The sequence below is a fragment of the Carlito syrichta genome, unplaced genomic scaffold (genome assembly GCF_000164805.1).
Source record: "Carlito syrichta isolate Samal-C Ts95f unplaced genomic scaffold, Tarsius_syrichta-2.0.1 Scaffold315952, whole genome shotgun sequence".
Lineage (NCBI taxonomy): Eukaryota > Metazoa > Chordata > Mammalia > Primates > Tarsiidae > Carlito > Carlito syrichta.
Window position 1 is genome coordinate 173,102 of NW_007260048.1, and position 7,852 is coordinate 180,953.

Genomic DNA, 7,852 nt, shown 5'->3' on the forward strand with positions numbered 1-7,852 from the left:
TTTGAGGACAACTCTCTCATCTCCCAGCTTTTCTTCTTAGGCTAGGGGTCTCTGGGTTCTGCAGCAACCCCTTCTTTGAAGTAGTGTGGTTGATATTTTACAACATCTGGCCAGAGCTCAGTGCAGCTCCTCCACCCTCTGGCTCGCATGTCTCTCAGCCTGACCAGACACATCACTCCTTAGACAAATTTGGGGAGCAAGAGTTTCAGCCCTTTTATTTTCTTGAGCTTCCTTTCACATACTTTCTTGGGCACAGCGGAAGGATTGGAGCTTATCCTGCCTACTGTGGAGGAGCCAGGACAGCAGTATGGGGGCGCTACTCACACCTGAGTTGGTCAAATCTTTTATGAAGTGGACAGTATTCAATATGTCTCCTCTATGTCAAGAGTTTTGTTTCCATAGTCAGACTCCTTGGATTCAAATCCTGCCTTGTACCTTATAGGGATAAGGCGTTGAAATTTCAGCAAGTTACTTAATCCGTCTCGTTTCTTCATTTGGGAAATGTAAAATCATACTGTTGCTGTCGGGATTATATGAAAAGTACTGAGAACAGCTTCTGGTGACAAGGGAATAATTCTTAACCCATGCTGTTATTGTTATTATCCTGCCTTCTCTTTTTCTCTTGGTGTTATTGGTCAATCTTGGGGAGATTTTTCTACAGTAGCAAAAACTGTACCTCACATAAGTGCTTCAGGCTGAAAACTCACCTTCTGCCCTTTAGATTGCTGGTGTCTCAGCGGGAGGATAATAACACCTGAAGCCTGTCATTACTCCCTTTCAGGCTCCTGAGGCCTTTCATCCTGAAGGATTCCAAGGCCCTTGAATAAAAGAAGCAAAAACATTCATTAAAACATTAACAATTGTATGGCAGGTACAACAAGTCATCCTGATACAGCCCATCGTAAAACATCCTCGTTATCTGGAGCATCCGAGTGGTTTTAAGAGGTTCGCTTACTCCAAGTAATCTTTAAAGTTCAGTAACCTGAAATGTTTAATCTAGTATTTTCTTTCCCTTCCTTCTTTCCTTTTCCCCAGCAAACCAGAGATAAAGGCTTGGTCTGAGCATTCTCTTCAGCTCTGTTTCCTTAGATGGGGAAACAAAAGAAGAAGGGGGTAGTGATACCGGATTCCCCCAAAATAACATCACAAACAGCCGAGAGATCTGGGTCTTTCATCTTAAGATCTCAAATCTATTTATACTTGACATATCTGATATCATAATTGTACTTAATTTAGAGAGAGAGTATTTTGACTTGATCAAGGCTAGAATTTCACCTCTTTGTCGTAAACAGCAGTAGGAGCAGTAATAAATTGGCTTGTGAAAAGATCTTCATTGTTTCTGAGTATTAATTAGCTTTGCAGGGTTCATCAGTCAGGGATGTGTGGTTGGCCTGGCTGCCTGCACTGGAGTGACCATAGAGTGGGTCATTTGGAGGTTGTCACATGCACAATGGCGAACAGTCAAAGGCTGACTCTCAGTCTAATTCACTAGCACTCATTTGCACTGCAAATTCCTCATGTTCTGGTGAAAGAAAGTAGGACAAAATCTCATTTCCTGATCACCCATGTGGACACTCTTAGTAGGGCTTGCCACCTGCCTAGAGATAACTTGAACCTATCAGAGGAGTTAAGGCTCATTAATCTGGGCAGATCTTTTCACAGCAAAGGTTTTATTTTTTCTTTTCTTTATTGACAGGGTCACATTCTGTCACCCAGGCTGGAGTGCAGTTGTGCAATCAGCTTACTACAACCTTGAAATCCTGGTCTCCAGTGATCCTCCCATCTCAGCCTCCCAAGTAGCTGGGACTACAGGTGTGCCAACACATCTAACTAATTTTGAAATTTTCTACGGAGATAGGGTCTGGCTATCTTGCCCAGGCTGGTCTCCAACTCCTGGCCTCAAAGGATCCCCCTTCTCAGCTTCCCAAAGTTCTGGAATTACAGATGTGAGCTACCACACCCACACAACATGCAGGCATTTAAAGATACATGTTTTGTCTGGGCACAGTGGCTCATGCCTGTAATCCCAGCACTTTGGGAGGCTGAGAAGGGAGGATCCTTTGCAGCCAGAAGGTAGAGGCTGCAATGAGCCATGATCATACCATTGCATTCTAGCCTATACAACAGAGTGAGACTTCAACTTAAAAAAAAAAAAAGGTATGTGTTGCCGTCTTCAGTGGCAACAGATGCTGCTGGATTTTCTTCCTGCTCTCTGTACAGATGGATGTTTCTCTTACCTCTGCTCAATATGTGGCTGGCAGGGATGGAGGTTGCACTCAATAAAGCTGGCTGTAGCCTCTCACTGTCACTGCTTTCTTGGGTTTGGTGGCACATTCTTATCCCTAATTTCTGGTTTCCTAAGAGAGATAGAAGGAAAGCATGGATTGACATTCAGTGGATGCTTATAAAGAATCAGACACACTATATACACAATTTCATAGGTTGTAGTGTTACCTGAAAGCCCTGGCTCTTTTGAAAGTCTAGTTTGGCCAGGCATGGTGGCTCACATCTGTAATCCCAGCACTTTGGAAGGCCAAGGTGAGAGGATTGCCTGAGCCCACGGGTTTGAGATCAGCCTGGGCAACCTAGCAAGACTTCATCTCTACAATAAATAAAAAAATTAGCCAGGCATGGTTGCGCATGTCTGTAGTTCCAGCTACATGGAAGACTGAAGTGGAAGGATTGTCTGAGCCCAGCAGTTCGAGGCTGAGGTGACTGGGAGTGTGCTGCTGCCCTCCAACCTGGGCGACAGAGTGAGACTCCAACTCAAAAAAAAAAAAAAGTGTAAGTTAAGGAAGTTAAGGAAGACATTAGGTTATATAGACCAGGGTGCAGGAGACGAGAGTGCAGGGAGATTCCCTGTAGGTTTTTCCTGTATTTCTTCTGCTCAAGTCGATGAGAATGTAGAAATTCTAATGTTGATATACTTCCATATTTGCGTACTTTTTTGGGGAGTGCAAGTCTTCATTTACAGGCTTCTGAAATGATAGACTTATTTACCTTGTGGACTGTCATACCCATTGATAGTGGTATTTTGGATCTGTACTAGCTTTAACCTGACTCACTCTCAGCTCTCAGTTGTCCATGCTGTTGGAGAATCATAGCTGTTAGACCACGAGGCCATAACCAAGGCATCTCTCTCACCTTGCAGGACAAAGATCTTGGAGGAAGTAAACTGCCTGAATACCCCAAATGTGTATAATGTAGCCAACAGCATAATAACCATTTGTAGCATCGGCTTAATTTTGGTTTCTATTGCTTTAGTTTTGCTTTTGCTCATAAGAGTTATTGCTTGTGGGCCATAATAGCTTAGACCTTAATTCCATTAACATCTTTTCAGAATAGATGATATGCTTTGTGGCTCAGGGATCCCAGGAACAGGGCAAAGATGTGGCTTCTGAGGTTTGACCTTGGCTCTTTTCTGTGGGTGGGCAGATGGCCTGTTCCACATGATCAGTTGCTGAAAGGAACTAATATGACTTATTGCAGCTTACTTTGCATATATAAATACTTAAGTTGTGCTTAATAGTACACTTGATGCAAATATCTTACAAGAACATTATCTGCTAAATCAGCCTGAGATAATTTCATTGGGCTTGCCATCCCACAGTTCTTACCAGTCTGCCCTCTCTCCAGGCTGTAAAGCCTGTATCACAGAGACAGTAAAACTGATTAAAAATGATTAGCATTCTTTTCTATTGACTTTTCTTAAGCTTCCCCTGGTAATAGGTATGCAGAACGGTGACATGGGAGACTCAATCAATTTACAAGTGTCTACTGGCATGTTGTGTGTTTTTATCATTAAAGTCTAGATGTTTGATTCAGAAGACGTGGGAGATATGATCTCTGCCCTCTCTCATGCATGAATAATCAGGTCAGAGAGCTAAAAATAATACCCAAGAAGTCGGCATAAAAAATTCTGATGATATGTATAAATTATGTGACCAATCTCTGTCCTGCAGTATTTGAAAAGGTCACCATGGAGACAAAGAGATGAACTGGGCCTTGAAAAAGGTGTAAAATTTGCATTGTGAATAATTATTTATAATGGGACACATTAGCATTTACAGGGAGATCTTTTCATAATTTCTCTGAGGTAGGTGATAGAAGGAGTGAATAAAATTTATCAAGTAAAGATACAACTAGATGACACCTGGACATGAAGTGGATTTCATTATAAGACAGGAACTCTGAGCTTAGGGAACCCAAATCTTTTATAGTGGGTAGTAGGCCTGCTTGACTTCTGCTCCAAAGGAAGAAACTATCTCTTGTCTTCTAAGACTATTTATAAACTTTTTTGAAAATATAATGTGGAACAAAGAACATAGAAAAATGTGAGAATTGTCTCCCAACAACTTGCTCAAGGTTGCCCAGCTAGCAAGCATCTGGGCTAGGATTATACTCAAAGAACACCAAGAGAAATTTAATGATCTCATGACTCCTTGTCCAAGACATCAGACTCAAAACCTGTCCCAGTTTCTGTGACCATACAAATTTTCCTATTTGAAGAGTTTTTTGCATTTAAACAATACAGTTTTTTTTCTTGCTGACCTGACTCCAATGGGGTATCCTCATATTATGATTATGTTCCTTTTTTATCCCTTGGGGCCAATCCCCAATCTTGGGCTCCATTTTTTTGGTGTTTCTTGCCTCATTCCTCAGGATAAAGTGCTGCTTTGGTCCCTCACCTAATCCCACAGTCCTAAGAATTCAGCTGTCATATGCCAGGACACTACTGGCCAGGATCTTGCCTGGATTTTTGTGTCTTTTACCCCAGACGTGCCACTGTACTCGGTCCTTTGTCACTCTTGCAGAAGCTCCTTGATGTTGACCTGCCCTCCAACACCTTTATCCTGTCACTTCTTCTCCTGATCTAAGACTGCTCCATAGGCAAGGTTGGACTTCAAATATGCTCCCATCCAAAGATCTACTATGCCCACATCTTACCCTGTACCATGTACTTTGTTGCTGGGACCTTGTCTTGATCCATTTGGGTAGTTATAACAGAATACCATAGCTTGGGTGGTTTATAAACAGCAGAAATTTATTTCTCACAGTTCTGGAGCCTGGAAGGTTCAAGATCAAGGTGACAGTGGATTTGGTGTCTAATGAAGGCCCACTTTCCAGTTCACATATGGCTGTCTTCTTATTGTGTCCTCACATTACGTGTGGGGTGAGGGGGCTTTCTGAGTTTTTTTTTTAAATAAGGGCACTATTCCCATTCATGACCTAATTACCTACCAAAGGTCTACCTCCTAATATTATCATATTGGGAGTTAGGATTTCAACATATGAATTTTGGGTGCACAAACATTCGGTCTCTAGTAGTCATTGTCCAGTTGTTTACTTGATTTCCTTTTACTGGGAGTGGGAGGTGGGCAGATCAAGGATAAACAGTGTAGCAAAGTGCTGCTGGGAAATGAATCTATTGGGCCAACCAAGAAGCCAGTCTGATCAGAGCCAGAGAGGCGGAGTGCGACAAAAGAGACTTTGAATGCCAGGCTAAAGTATGCTAACAGAACATAGTAACTGGATCTTTGACCATCACAAGGGGCTTCTCAGCAGTGTGTACTGATGAAGAGGGTATGGCTTCGGGAATCAGTCAGATCTGGATTTGAATCCTAGATCTGTTACCTACAAGGTGTGTGACCTTGGCACTTTTACTCTGTGTCTCAGAGTTTCTCATCTAGAAAACTGTGGTCAGACCAGGTACGGTGGCTCATGTTTATAATCCCAGCACTTAGGGAGGCCGAGGTGAGAGGATTGCCTGAGTCCAGGAGTTTGAGACCAGTCTGGGCAACTTGGTTATTCCTCATCTCTACAATAAATCAAAAAATTAGTTGGGCTTGGTGGTGCATGGCTGTAATTCCAGCTACTTGGAAGGCTGAGGCAGAAGGATTGCCTGAGGCCAGCAGGTCGAGGCTGTGGTGGCCATGAGTATGCCACTGGACTCCAGTCCAGCTGTGGTGGCCATGAGTATGCCACTGGACTCCAGCCTGGGAGTATGTCACTGGACTCCACTGGACTCTGACTCAAAAAAAAAAAAAGTGGTCATACCACCTCCCTCGTGGGACTGTGATAAGGATTATTATATTACAGATATAGCATCTAGCATCGTGACTTCAAATTTTAAATGCTCAGTAAGCGGGAGCTGTTATCTATTTATCCTTATGGGATGCCAGCCCCAGAAGAGACCTTAGGACATACCTCTTCTAACCTTTTTCTTTTAGACCTAAGAAAAACGAAGCACTGAGCAGTCAGCAAAGTGACCTGTTTTCCCAGCCTTGCCAGAAGTGACAAAATCTTACTCATTCAACACTTATTATTTATCAAGAAGGTCTTATAGCGTGTAGTCAGATATTTATTAGTTGTTGAATTGCTGCCAGTCAATAGCAGCATCCTCTGGAGACACAGAAGATATGTCTGAATCTGGCTGGCCCTGTGGTGGGGGCAACTAGCCTACCTAGCTCTAGATTATCTGGATGTAAACTGGTACTCTGTGCTCTGTGACATAGCCAGCTTATCAACACTTAAGCCTCACTACTTTCCTTGAGTTTCCTCAGAACTGCTTCATTCTTTGATGCCACATAGGGCTACTTCACTCAGTCAATCCCTACTCATCTTTTAGTTTTTAGCCGAAGTGCTATTTTCTCAGGGAAGCCTTCCCAGATGTTCACCATGAGGCGAGGTTGTCGGCCATATGCTCCTGTGACACGTGGTGCTTCTTCACCATGCTCCTTGTGCTCCTCATGACATCATCAATATCCACCTCACCCACTAGGTAGTCTCAGTAAGAACAGCAGTTGATTGGTCTTTCTCACTGGGACATTCTCAAGGCCTGGCAGAGAGTAGATGCTTAATGAATGTTGGTTGAATGACTGACTAGGGTTTGCTAGTTGCAATACCTGTTCCAGAATTTTGGAGTTCCTGCTTGGGATTCTCTAAAAATTCTCTAAAAATGGGAAGATAACACATCTCAAAAATCACCCATCATGACCAAGTAGGCTTCATCCCTGGGACGCAAGGCTGGTTCAACATTTGCAAGACCATAAATGTAATTAAATACATCAACAGACATCAAAGCAAAAACCACATGATTATATCATTAGATGCAGAAAAAGCTTTTGATAAAATCCAGCACCCTTCTTGATAAAAACCCTCGAACATCTAGGCATACATGGAACATACCTCAAAATAGTAAAAGCCATCTATGAGAAACCCACAGCCAGCCTACTCCTAAACAGACAAAAATTGCAACCATTTTCCCGGAAAATGGGAACAAGACAAGGATGCCCACTCTTACCTCTCCTGTTCAATCTAGTACTGGAAGTCCTGACTAGAGCAATCAGAAAAGAGAAGGCGATCAGGGGTATCCAAATAGGAAAAGAGAAAGTCAAGCTATCTCTCTTTGCAGACGACATGATTGTGTCCCTTGAAAACCCAAGAGAATCTGTCAAAAGCATCCTCACACTGATAAAGGACTTTGGCAAGTCTCAGAGTATAAAATAAATGTGCAAAAGACAATTGCATTTCTTTACACCAATAATTAACAAACAGAAACCCAAATAGAAAGCACAATCCCATTCAAAATAGCCACACACACAAAAGAAATACCTCGGCATCTTCCTAACCTTCCTAACCTTCCTAACCTTTACGTGAAAGACCTTTACAATGAAAACTACAAAACACTGCTCAAAGAAATCAAAGATGACACAAACAAGTGGAAAAATATCCCATGCTCATGGATTGGAAGAATCACCATGTGAAGATGTCCATCTTACCTAAGACAATCTACAGATTTAATGCAATACCCATCAAATTGCCAGCAACATTCTTCTCAGATCTAGAAAAA